The sequence below is a fragment of the Macrobrachium nipponense genome, chromosome 21 (genome assembly GCF_015104395.2).
Source record: "Macrobrachium nipponense isolate FS-2020 chromosome 21, ASM1510439v2, whole genome shotgun sequence".
NCBI lineage: Eukaryota > Metazoa > Arthropoda > Malacostraca > Decapoda > Palaemonidae > Macrobrachium > Macrobrachium nipponense.
Window position 1 is genome coordinate 43,326,114 of NC_087212.1, and position 13,821 is coordinate 43,339,934.

At 44.8% G+C, this 13,821-nt stretch overlaps 1 protein-coding gene across 3 annotated transcripts in view; it reads left to right on the forward strand.

The window, feature by feature from the left end:
• Nucleotides 1-13,821, forward strand: part of LOC135197973 (RAC-alpha serine/threonine-protein kinase-like) — a 174,109-nt gene that overhangs the window by 143,346 nt on the left and 16,942 nt on the right. The gene's annotated exons all lie outside the window — the stretch shown is intronic.

The following is a 13,821-nucleotide window of genomic DNA, read 5'->3' on the forward strand; positions in this document are numbered from 1 at the left end:
TAACATAATAAATCAGTAATATAACATAGTATAAAAAAGTTAAGTATATCTTAGTTTTACCAGACCACTGAGCTGATTAACAGCTCTCCTAGGTCTGGCCCGAAGGATTAGATATTTTTACGTGACTAGGAACCATTTGGTTACCTAGCAACGGGACCTCCAGCTTATTGTGGGATCCGAACCACATTGTATCAAGAATTTAATTTCTATCACCAGAGATAAATTCCTCTGGTTCTGCGTTGGCCGAGCCGAGAATCGAACTTCAAACCACCAGATTGGTAGCCGAGCGTGAAATGCACTTGGCCAATGTGAAACTATAACATAGTATAAACAGTCTAAGATGACAGATAAATCAACTAAACTTACTTAAAAACAGGCAAAAAGAAGATATCAAACAAACAAACAAACTCAAGGTTGCTGGTTACTTGACATATTACAAAATACATAGTCAAAGGATTAACTAATAAAAGACACAACAGTGTGATAAATCAATAATATAACATATAAACAGTTGAAGATGACAAATAAAACAACCAAACTTACCTAAAAACAGGTGAAAAGAAGCAAAAAACAAACAAACAAATGATCAGGATGACCACTGAAGTGCTATGTACTAATGATGTGTAGTCAGTGCGAAAAAAATCAAAATTTCCTTCTTGATAACTCACGACTTCCAGCACGAGATATTCGAAGAAGCCCTAACCCATGAAGGATGACCTGTCCATATAATGGATGCATTCTTTGCTACCAACTTGCGATGACCTATCCTTTTAATGGATACAATTTTTGCTACCAACTTGTGAGCGTCTATATTGTGGATGCATTTTTTCCTTCCATCTTCTGTCAAATGTGTAGCTTTAGCTCTGCCTTCTACTGTCTTCCCTTAAATGTATGGCTTTATCTCTTCCTTCTATCAACGCCACAGCTACTGCAGCCAATCAGTGATTGTTTAAGGGAGCAAAGTTGCCAAAAATCTTAAAATATTGTATATGAGACTTACCCAGTAATTATATAGTTAAAAGCTTTCTACCTATGGCAGCCTAACAATTTAAAATTCACACCAGCCCTAGTTCCGGTTACGGTGTGGTTAGAATGCCCCGCCCACTATCGAGGAGTACATATATGTAGGTAACAACCTAGCTGAGAGCTTCAATTCGTTTTCTGCCGACCTTCGGTCAACATCGTTGGTTTTAGTCAGCCTTTTTTCCAATGGATTCTTGATAAATTCGGAGATCTTGGTGAAGTACTCTAGGTTGTTTTTCGCATTACAGGTAGTTGTTGACTTATGACTGCAGTTGGTTAGGACCGAGCGGTCGTAAATCGATTTGGACGTAAGTCGGCCCATGTTAATTTACTGTAAGGATATTATACTAGTCTAGCCTACACTAAGGTAATCAGTACCATCTTTACATATAGGATAGCTTAGCCTACACTACACAGCATACTTTATACATATATGGCATAGTAATTATTAATTTCAGCTAGGTTCAATGCACATTGGCTTATGATAATTCAATACAAAGAGAAAATGAATAACGTTTAACAAGTTAGCCTTGCGTATACGATGATGATGTTATCATGGTACATATATCGCATATACAGTAGTCCCCCCATATTCGAGGGGGATGCGTACCAGACCCCCCGTGATTAGTTAGAACCCGCGAATGTTTGGAACCCCTATAAAAATGCTAAAAACAGCCTGTTTTGTTAGTTAAAACTCAAGAAAAACCCACTAAAAATTTTCATACTTGGTTTTTTTTATATTTTATCACAAAAAGTGCATTTTATGATGAATTAAATAAAAAAATACCAGGAATTTGTGGATATTTCTTATAGAAAAATACTGCGAATGTGCAAATTTTCTGCGAATAGTGCGGGGAAACGTTTCTGAGAGAAATCCGCGAATGTGTGAGTCCGCGAATCCGGAGAACGCAAATACGGGGGGTCCACTGTATATGAATACAGTAGCCTAGCCTACAGTATACTGTATACTACATATATGAAATAATTTAGTAATCTATTAATATATCAACCAGTTTAGTAGGTTCAATGCATTCTGACTTTAATATATCAGTAGAAAAAAAATTGGACACGAAACGGGAATCAGATTCGGACCAACATCGGCATACCTAATTGAGCAATGTCAGGCTGCTGACGGCTACGTATATATATGAAATAAAAACACAATGAATATGCATCTTTTCCGTGAACGTTTTAAAAAGTTATACATTACTGTATCCAATAATATTGTGTGTATTCTCTTACTATTGTATCATAAAGTACTAACAGAGCAGAGCAGTCAGTGTTTTGGTTTGGAAATCAGCTGATGGCAAATATGAGTTTATTTCACCGTATTTAACTCAATTTGGAGCGAATTGCCTTGCTTCTAGTTAGGGTAAAATATCTAGATACTTATATGAGACAAGGTAATTTGTCATTATACGATATGTTTTTAATTTGAAATATGAATTTAATACATCTTGCGAACTAAATTCTTTTTATCGTTAACAGATTGCGTTGTGGGCATGTTTATTACGTGACTCCGTTTGCTATTTTTACTTGATTTCATCGTAGTACGTGCCTTACCGTCAGTTACGTTATTTATCTTTTATCAGAGAGAAAACAACAGTAAAATGTGTTCTTTCAAGACCTGAAGTTTTGATTAAAAATTTAATTATTCTCTCAATTTTATGTACGGTTGTGTTTGATGGCATAAATTTACTGGAGTTATATCCTTGTTGCCTATGCACGATAATAGTCGTAAGCAGCACGAAAAGTGAGTTGCTTGTGTGGAGTGGCGGGAGCTGGGGAAAAACTGTTGTATGTTCAGCGGGACACCACTCTTTCTTGCTCACATCGCTTCCCAGTCGTTTTAGTTGTTGGTGGTTGTAAAGTCGATCAGTCGTAACTCGCGTAGATCGTAAGTCGACAACTAGCTTTAGTGCATTTTCAGTATGTCAGATTCTAGTACTACTAGTGTTAGGTTTTGTGTAGATGGTTGTAAGACCAGATTAGCGAAATCTTGTAGTAAAGGCAGAGGCCAAGAGTGCAAGAAAGAGAATACTTGTGCTGAATGTCGTGATTGGGATGACAATGAATGGAAAATCTTTAGGTCTCATCAGGACAAAATGGATAAGGACAGGAAGAGGAAAGCAGCTGTTAGGGCAGAGAATAGATCAAGTGTAGAGAATGTTCAGGCTGCCGAATTGGTAGAAGGTAGCATGATTGTTTCACCTGTAATTCCTGTTGATTCTCCAATCATTTCTCCTCCTCCTCCTGTGTCACTAACTCCTATTCCAGGTTCGCTTGCTCCTGATCCCAACACCATGTCTAGCCTCAAATCAAAATTGGAGAAGAAGTTCAAATTTTTAGGAAGTGTAGTGATGGAACTTGGCAATTCTGTTAAGGCCTTGATGGAAAAAGGCAATCAAAGATAGTGAAGTGCATAGTGATTGTGTAGAGGAGGTGGCTGTCCCACTCCCCAGCACCAGGGAAAAGACATACTGGAGGTCAAAGGGAGGCCAGTGGGGTTTGCCCCTGGGCAGTCGAACCTGCTGGCGATTCCCAGGAGTCGACAGAGCGCCGCTGGAAAGGTGTCTCATTTGGTGTACATGAGCTGTCATCGGATTTGGACAGCTTGACTACCAGCAAGAGTCATCGTTGGTGATTTTAAGACGTGTCGCGCCCCCTCAAGAGACAGTCGAAGGATGTATATAAGTCTCCTCCTAAGAAGAAGAAAGAGGACTTATTGAGTCCTCAACCTTCGTGTAGCAATACAATATCACCGCCTGCTTGTTTGGCTTCCCGATCCCTGTCTGCTTGGGACAGTCCCGAATCATTCTCAGGTATGGAGTGACAGTATGTATTGGCCAAGCGTAGGACAGATACTTTGGAAAGAATTTTGTCGGTCTCTAGATCCAAACCTATCCTGGATTTACCTAGGACTCCTGGTCGTGATTCCCCAGTTATGATGCGACAATCGAGTTTGGCTGAACAATCGACATCTGCTAAGAGGTGCCCACTTCCTATGTCAGCCAAGTCAAGAGCTGTTTCACCTCGCTCTCAGTTGTATTCTTCAGCTTTGGATCCTTCGCTTGCTCCCCTGAAACGACAATTGGATGATCTCATGTCGTTGTTGCAGAAGGCTCCTACCCCTTCGCAAGCAGAAGAAACGGGGTTGTCGCTTATCTCTTCAGATGAAGAAGAGGAGGAACAGGACTCAAACCATTCATCTGCCTATTCAGCATTGTAGAAGTACTTTCTTGACAACTTCCCAGATTTTTTCTCACCTGCGACCCCAGCAGCACCGGCTTCGACTTTCCTTATGAGGAAACCTGCTTCAGACAACTTGTCACTACCCAAGTTGATACTCTCTTCATCTACGAAGAAAGCCTGGTTAGCGTTAAAGAGAGAAATGGATAAAGCATCTTTTGCCGCACCTCCTGCCAAGCTGATTAAGAGGAGTCACTGTTATTATGACACTGGAGAATCTCCTTCCCTGTGAACTTCCTGTTCCCAGGGAGATTTCTCAGGCCTCATTGACTGCTAGACAATCGGCCTTTTCTTCAGCCAAAGTTCTGCTCTCGTCAGTGGAAGTGGATCGCCTTACTAAGAGCATTTTAAAGGTATTAGAAGTCTATAGCTTCTTAGGCTGGACAATCGGGCCATTAGCCAGGAAGGTGGAGGATGGCCCGACAGTGACGGAAGACATCGCAGCCGATTTGCTGGGCGTTTTGTCTTGCACAGACAAGGCTGTTAGAAATGGCTCAATGGAATTGGCATCTCTCGTCTCTTTTTGCATCCTGAAGAAGAGGGATCTGTGGTGCTCCTTTACTACTAAAAGGGTAACCAAGACACAAGTCGGCCTTGCTTTTGCCCCATTTGACAATAAGCACCTTTTTCCAGAAGAATTAGTACTAATTGAAATTTTGTTCATGAAACTTACCTGTCAGATATATATATAGCTGTATTCTCCGACGTCCGACAGAATTTCAAAACTCCCGGCACACGCAGTGGGCGGCCAGGTGGTTAGTACCCATTCCCGCCGCTGGGAGGCGAATATCAGGAACCATTCCCATTTTCTATTCAGATTTTTCTCTGTCGCTGGTCGGTAAACAACTGTTTACAGACCTCCGCCTAGGATTTTGAAACTTCTTGTGCTAACTTAAGTATTCTGATTGACTTTTGGTTTTGATTTGGCTTGTTGGCTTGGCATACGTGATAGTGGATTTGATTTGGATTTTGGCTTTGACTTTTCTTTGATTACGATGTCTGGATCTAGCTCTGCTAGCTTCAGGGTGTGTAAGGTACAGGAATGTAAGGTGAGGTTGCCGAAAGCTTCGGTAGACCCTCATTCGGTGTGCTCAAAATGTCGAAGTCATGTATGTATGTTGAATGATAGATGCATCGAGTGTGAGCAATTGACTGAAATTGAATGGAAGGCATATGATTCTTACGTGAGAAAGCTTGAGCGTGATAGGATCAGGAGGTCTTCCTCTAGAAGTGCTTCTGTGAATAGAAGTCAGGGTAGAATTGTATCTCCATTAAATCCTCCTGTAGATGTAATTCAACCTAATCCTGTTGTATTGCCACCGAACAATCAGGAAGTGTCTGCAGAAGGAAACGTATTATCTACAATTATGGAGTCGATTCGCGCCTTGGAATCGAAAGTGATTGCTCTACAATCAAATGTGGATAAGTGCAATGAAAGTGTTAGTGCATCTAGTGTTGTGGAGGGGGCGTCAGATCGGTCCCATAATGCCTCTAGGCCTAGGCCCCTGCCGGACTCCCAGGCCTTAGGGAGAGGGCAAGCCGAAAGCCGAAGGAGGGTTACGGGATCTAATGACCGGTCTGACGTCCCTTCGGCAGAAACTGAGGACGAATCTCAGGCTGCCGGAGTTCGTGCACGGGCACGGATACTTAAAGAGTGCTTCTCTTCTTCCGAGGCTTCCTCTCCTCGCTGAGGTTGGGACTCTCGGAGGACCTCTCATGGGGAGAGCGGCAGGGGCGCAAGGTGCTGCACAGGCGGCCGTCGTCCTTGTCGCCCTCTTAAGAGAGGTTTCAGAGAAGAGGACGCTTCACGTCCTTCTGATCAGTGCTTAGATTCATCACCTGAATATTTTGAAGCTTTTCCGCCACAGAAAAGGAACAAGACTTCATCGGGGAGGACTCGTTCGAGCGTCCAAGTCGCTCTAAGTATGTTCCTGAGTTGAAGGAAAGGGCATCCCCTTGCCCATCTTCCTCGCACAGGATGAGTCCTTCTCCTGATCGAGAATTTTCCCCATCAAGGAAAATGCTTTTGGAAATGCAGAAGCATTTAGCTTCCTATTTTGAGAAAAAGGAGGCAGAACCTAGTCATCGTAGGAAGGATCGGTGGCTGCCTGTTAAGAGGACTTGGCAGTCCCCGGCTCCTTCTCCGTGTTTTTCGGCCTTTGAGTCTCCTCCTAGTAGCCGACTCATTAGAGAACGTGATTACGTTCCTCATGAAAGGGCATCTAGGAGAGACGAATTTGACAGAGACGTGAGTTGCCGCATAGGCGGCCGGCGTCTCTGTCAAAAGGCCAAGAACGCTCAAGGATCCATGACGGAAGTTCACGGTTTGCATGATGATAATCAGCTTCAGGACGTTCGGGAAGACGCTTCTTTTGACGCTCGGCGTCTTAAGCAGCGAAGCACTTGCCAGGACGCTTGAGAAGACGCTTTTCAGGACGCACGGCGTCTTATACATCGGGACGCTCGCCAGGACGCTCGAGCTGACGCTGTTCAGGACGCACGGCGTCGTACACATCAGGACGCTCGTCAGGACGCTCAGCAGGACGCTTCTCAGAACGCGCGGCGCCTTACATAGCGGGACGCTTGCCAGGACGCTCAGCAGGACGTCTTGGAAGAATGTTTGAGTCCGAAGCGTCAAGATATTTCACATGTTAAAGTGTCGAAGATAAGGAAACAGAGATTGGTTACTTCGAACTCTTCTTCATCTAGAGGCACCCTCTTGCGAACGGGGCCTCAAGGATTATTGTCATCGCGATCTTTGAAGGACACTGATGACCGAGAGAAGGATTCTTCTAGTGATCTGTGCCCTACGGATGATGACGAACCAACTGCGTCAGCGGCTTCAGACTATAAGACTTTGACGAATCTACTTAAGAACTAGTTTCCAGACAATTTTCAAGCGCCCGTTCCTTGCTCTCCCCCTTCACAATTAGCCTCATCGAAGGCCAGGAAGGCTCCTGGCTTTGTTAAAATGGCCACTTCGCTCTCTGCGAAGAGAGCGTTTAAGAGAATTCAGGATTGGATGGATTCAAGGAAGGCTAAAGGGAAGACTTCTTTTTGCTCTTCCCCCATCTAGACTGAGCGGGAGAGCGGGGATCTGGTACGAAATGGGAGAAGAGTCAGTATTGAAAGCACCGTCTTCTTCTCAAGGCGATTTCGCGAATTTAGTGGACGCTCCGAGGAGGTCTTATTTGTCATCAGCAAAGGTTTCCTGGACGATGTCGGAAACAGATCATCATCTTAAGGGGATATTTAAGACGCTGGAAGTGTTTAACTTCTTAGATTGGTGCTTGGGGGCCTTGGATTTACAATCTAGGAGTCAAAAGACTATTTCTTTGGAAGAGCTTTCAAGTGTGCTAGCTTGCATGGATAGAGCAGTAAGGGATGGCTCTGATGAATTAGCATCTCATTTTGCTACCGGGCTGCTAAAAAAGAGAGCTCTCTATTGCATTTTTGCAGCGAAAGCGGTTCCTCCCGTGCAGAAGGCGGAATTATTGTTCGCCCCCTTCTCTACTCATCTAATTCCGCAGTCCATGATTAAGGATCTGTCAGTAAACTTGCAAGAGAAAGCAACGAGGGACCTCTTGACTCAGTCTTCCAGACGCCCTACTCCCCAGGCTTCTACTTCAACAGCTCCAGCCCCCAAGAAGAAATTTAAGCCCTTTCGTGGAGCACCTTCCTCTAGAGGTTCTTCGAGAGGAAGGGGGTCCTTTAGAGGCAAGACCTCTTCTATCAAGAAGGGAAAAAATTGACATTTCTGCCCTTCAGGCACCTGTAGGTGTGAGACTCACCTTATTTGCTCAGGCATGGAGGACGATAGGGTCAGACACCTGGTCCCTAGATGTGATCGAGAGAGGATACAAGATCCCTTTCCTCTCTGCGCCTCTTTGAGCACGAAGCCGATAGACCTGTCGCCCGCATACCAGTCAGAGAAGCAACAGATTTTGCTCGACCTTCTAGACCAAATGTTGGAAAAGAAAGCCGTAGAAGAAGTCCTGATGCTGGATTCCCCAGGCTTCTACAACAGGTTATTCCTGGTTCCGAAGCAGTCTGGGGGATGGAGGCCTGTCCTAGACGTCAGCAGACTGAACCTTTTTGTGAAAAAAGAAAAATTCAGGATGGAAACATCTCAGTCTGTGTTAGGGGCCTTGAGACCAGGGGATTGGATGGTGTCATTGGACCTACAAGACGCTTATTTCCACGTCCCGATCCATCCTCAATCAAGGAAGTTCCTGAGGTTCGTCTTAAAAGGGCAGGTCTTCCAGTTCAGGGCTCTTTGCTTCGGTCTGAGTACGGCACCGATGGTTTTTACTTTCCTCATGCGGAATGTAGCGAAATGGCTTCACCTATCGAAGATAAGAGTCTTGCTTTACCTGGACGACTGGCTAATCAAGTCGTCTTCGGAGTCAAGGTGCCTGGAGGACCTTCAGACGACATTGCAGCTGACGAAGGCCCTGGGCCTAATAGTCAATTACGAGAAGTCCCATCTGATCCCCACGCAGTCCATCGTGTATCTGGGGATTCAGATGGATTCAGCGGCTTTTCAAGCTTTTCCATCAAAGGAACATCAGCAGAAATGCTTAGAGAAAGTGTCAGCCTTCTTAGGGAAAGAAACATGCTTGGCGAAGGAATGGATGAGTCTGCTGGGAACCATTTCTTCGCTGGAGAAGTTTGTTTCCCTGGGGAGGTTGCACCTCAGGCCACTCCAGTTTTTTATGGCAGAAAACTGGAAGGACAAACATAATCTAGACTCGACTTTGGTAATCTCACAAGCGGTCAAGGATCAACTGAAGTGGTGGCAAGATCCGATCAAACTTTCGGAAGGACTGTCCCTCAACCTTTTGAGCCCCGACCTAGTTTTGTTCTCAGACGCCTCCATGGTGGGCTGGGGAGCAACACTAGGCAAGGAGGAAGTGTCAGGCCTCTGGAGAGGGGAACAGAGGTCCTGGCACATTAACTTAAAAGAGTTGGAGGCCATTCGGTTGGCTCTTCAATTCTTCGAAGAACGATTGGTGGGCTGAGTTGTCCAGATCAACTCGGACAACACTATGGCTCTCGCTTACATCAAAAAGCAGGGGGGGACACACTCGATCACTGTTCATGGTAGCGAGAGATCCTTCTATGGGCGAAAGCTCGAAGCATAGTGATCCTAACAAGGTTCATTTCAGGAATACAAAATGTCCGAGCGGATCTTTTAAGCCGTCAACATCAGATGCTTCCCACAGAATGGACCCTACATCTAGAGGTTTGCCAAGAGCTATGGAAGTTGTGGGGACGGCCGCTAGTCGACCTCTTCGCAACCTCGAAAACGAAGAGGCTTCCGATTTATTGCTCTCCAGTTCTCGACCCGGAAGCAATAGCGGTAGATGCCATCCTATGGGACTGGACGGGGATGGACGTTTACGCCTTTCCCCCGTTCAAACTCTTAGGAGAGGTAACAAGGAAGTTTGCGGCGTCGCCAGGAGCGAGAATGACTCTGATCGCCCCCTTTTGGCCCTCAAGCGATTGGTTCATGGAGGTCATGTCTCTTCTGGTAGACTTCCCAAGAACCCTGCCAGAGAGAGTAGATCTTCTCAAACAGCCCCACTTCGAGAGGTACCACGGAAACCTCTCCGCTCTGAGTCTGACTGCGTTCAGACTATCAAGAAGTTGGCCAGAGTGAGAGGTTTTTCAAGACCAGTGGCAGAGGCTATTGCCAATGCGAGAAGAGCTTCCTCTCGAGCGGTTTATCAGTCGAAGTGGGCTGTCTTCAGGAGATGGTGTAGGAAGAAAGGTATTTCCTCCTCCATGACCTCTGTGAACCAAATCACTGAGTTTCTCCTGCATTTGAGAAATGTGGACAGACTTGCAGTGCCCACAATAAAAGGATACAAGAGTATGCTGTCAGCTGTCTTCCGTCACAGAGGGTTAGACCTGACAAATGATAAAGACCTTCACGATCTTTTGAGATCGTTTGAGACAACTAAAGTACCGCAACCGAAGGTCCCATCATGGAACCTTGATGTAGTTCTAAGGTTCTTGATGTCGGCTCCCTTTGAACCTCTGCATGCTGCCTCGTTGAAAGACACTACTAGGAAGGCGATTTTCCTAACTGCTCTTGCCACGGCAAAAAGGGTTAGTGAAATTCAAGCAATGAGTAAATATGTGGGTTTCAGAGGACACAGTGCAGTGTGCTCCCTGAATCCTAATTTCTTAGCTAAGAATGCGAACCCATCTAACCCCTGGCCAAAAACCTTTGAAATCAAGGGGTTAGCAGAGTTCATCGGACAAGAGCCAGAGAGAGTCCTGTGCCCTGTCAGGGCTCTCAAATTTTATTTGCAAAAGACCAAAGACTGTCGGGGTCCTTCTGAAAATCTATGGTGCTCTGTTAAGAGACCCGACTTTCCTATGTCGAAGAATGCACTGGCATTCTTTTTACGAAGCACCATCAGGGAGGCCCATGCGTCCTGCCCGGATGGTGATCTGAAACTTTTGAAAATAAAAGCCCATGAAGCAACTCTGTGTTCGCTTCACATTACCTGCGGGATGTGAAGTCGGCATATGAGAACTGCGAGTCGCTAGGACCATACTTATCCGCAGAAATGTTGTTGGGGGCAGGGAGCAGCACGAATCCTATCCTATAGAAAAGGGATAGGTGTGCTTTTAATTTTGGTGTTGGTTTATGGTTGAAGGGTTGGTCGCTTGAGGCGCTTTCCCTTTCTTTAGCCTAGAAGTTATGGGACTAACTTCGATAGGTTAGGTCAGGTGGTGGTTTTTAGCTTCGTTGCCCTCACAGTATGGTCAATATGGTCTAGTCACATTGTGGTCACGCTCCCGTTGACAGATCATCTAGAACTCACCAGCTATATAGGTCACTACCTTGCTGGAGACTCTAGTAAAGCAGAAGCAGACTTGGGTGACAGTAATCACGAAGTCAGCTATGCTAACAGGTAAGGAACCAAGATGTCAATCATCTGCATGTAATTTGTTTCCTAATCCTTCTATTCTGTCCCTTCCCACCTCCAATGGTGGGATTCAGCTATATATATATCTGACAGGTAAGTTTCATGAACAAAATGTTATTGTCATGATACAATAAAGTTTGTTCATACTTACCTGGCAGATATATATATATAGCTGTATTCTCCGAAGTCCGACAGAATTTCAAAACTCCCGGCACACGCAGTGGGCGGCCAGGTGGTTAGTACCCTTTCCCGCCGCTGGAAGGCGGATATCAGGAACCATTCCCATTTTCTATTCAGATTTTTCATACCACTGTCCCCTGAGGGGAGGTGGGTGGGTACTTAATTATATATATCTGCCAGGTAAGTATGAACAAACTTTATTGTATCATGACAATAACATTTTGTCTTCTCTGCAGAAGAAATCTAAACATGATCTGTTGGCACAACTGTCAAAGCAGACGAGGGAACGTCAAGTTAACACCAATAGGTCTTTCTCCCTTCTCCAGAACCCAGAATTTCGTGGAGCAAGACAGACAGGCCAACAAAGGCCCCGTACTAACCTACGACCTTCAACTAGGCCTCTCAAGAAAACAACTTACTAGACAGCAAATCAGAAGTGAGGAGTGTGTCCTTCGTGCGCCTGTAGGAGCCATGTTGGGCCTTTTTAGGAGGGAATGGAGTTTGAGAGGAGCAGAACCTTGGGTAGTCAAGGTTTTACAGCGGGGTATATCATTCCTTTCAAAGAAGGCCGACCTTTAGTCAGTTCGCTGATAACATTACCGGTGAACTCAGCCAAGTCAGAAAAGTTTGCAGCTCTTTTTCAAAAGGTAGTCACTGCTTTCCAAGAGAGCAGTAGTAGTAGTGGAAGATCAAAGCTTGGAAGGGTTTTACAACAGACTTTTCATGGTCCCCAAACATCAGGGGGCTGGAGACCAGTTTTAGATGTGAGCGTGTTGAACCAGTTCGTTCTCAAAACGAAATTCCACATGGAGACCAATCAGTCGATCATGTCCTTCATACATCAAGGGGACTGGATGGTGTCCCTGGACATGCAGGGTGCATATTTCCATGTCCCTATTCATCCGGACTCCAGAAAGTTTCTCCGGTTTGTTTTTCAAGGTAAGGTTCTCCAATTTTGAGCGTTATGGCCTGTCGATTGCTCCACAGGTCTTTACTCGGATTCTAGCCCCACTGGCGTAGTGGCTTCGTCTGTTAGGATGAATATCTCTTTTTACCTAGACGACTGGCTGCTCAGAGTGCAGTCGAAGGACAAGTGCTTAGAAGATCTCTCTACGACTTTCCTTCTCAGGAAGAAACTAGGGATATTGATGAACATACAAAAATCTCAGATCATTCCCAGACATTGGATTCTATATTTGGGAATGATTCTAGATGCTTGGAATTTTCAGGTTTTTCTCTCCCCCAAAAAGATAAACTCTTGTCTCCTTTGTGTAAGACGATTTCTGTCCCTTCAGGAATGCTCAGCGGCTCAGTGGATGAGCCCCTTGGGAATGCTAGCCTTCGTCGAAAAGTTTGTGAAACTGGTGAGACTCCACATGAGGTAACTTCAGTTTTTTTCTCAAAGCAAGTTGGAGCAGGAAAATGGCTCAAGACTTGTGTGTGCCTGATAACGGCAGAAATCAAGAAGGACATTTTATGGTGGTCACCAGAAGAAAGACTTCAAGAAGGGAAATCTCTCCTGTTGAACCCAGACTTTGACTTGTATTCTGATGCCTCAAACCTAGGTTGGGGAGCTCATCTAGGGAACAAGGAAGTATCGGGAACTTGGCTGGAGGAGTTCAGAAGTGCACACATCAATCTAAAAGAATTAAGAGTGATGTTTCTAGGTTTGCAAGCCATTTCTCCGCTGGTGTGAGGGAAAATGGTAACTATACATTACGACAATTTATTGGCTCTGTTGTTTGTCAAGAAACAAGGGGGAACGCATTCCTTTTCCATTTTTCAAGTGGCTCAAGAACTGCTGATGTGGGCAGGACTGCAACATTACTCCAGGCTGAAAGGTCATCCTAAGAGGAAACTTGAGGATGATGACCAGGAAGGCTGTCAATAAATTTAATGCTCTAATCTAGGGATGCACCGATACCATATTTTTGGCCAATACTGATCCCAACTTTTAAAGCCAATACCGATACCTGTTACCTCCATATTACTGTTTAGGAGAATATATATTGTTACTAAAATCATTATTGTTCTCTGGTTATTGTATATTAAAGGTTCAAAAGTTGAAAGGTCTTATAATCTTCTTCTTCTTCCCAGCTTGTTCCCATTTTTATGGGGTCACCGTTTCGGATGAGCCGTTTCCATCTATTTCTATCTTGTGCTTCTGCCTCATCAATTCCCTTCTCATTTAAGTCTCCTCTCACACAGTCCTTCCATCTCTTTCTTGGTCTCCCTCTTTTTCTTCTTCCTTGCACCTCCACCCCCATAGTATGTCTCCCAGCGTGGTCCTCATCTCTCCTCAACAGGTGTCCATACCATCTCAGCCTCCCCTCCTGCACTTTCTTTGATACTTCCACCACCTTAGTTGACCCCCTTATGTAGTCATTTCTGATCCTATCCACTCTTGTCACCCCAGACATCCACC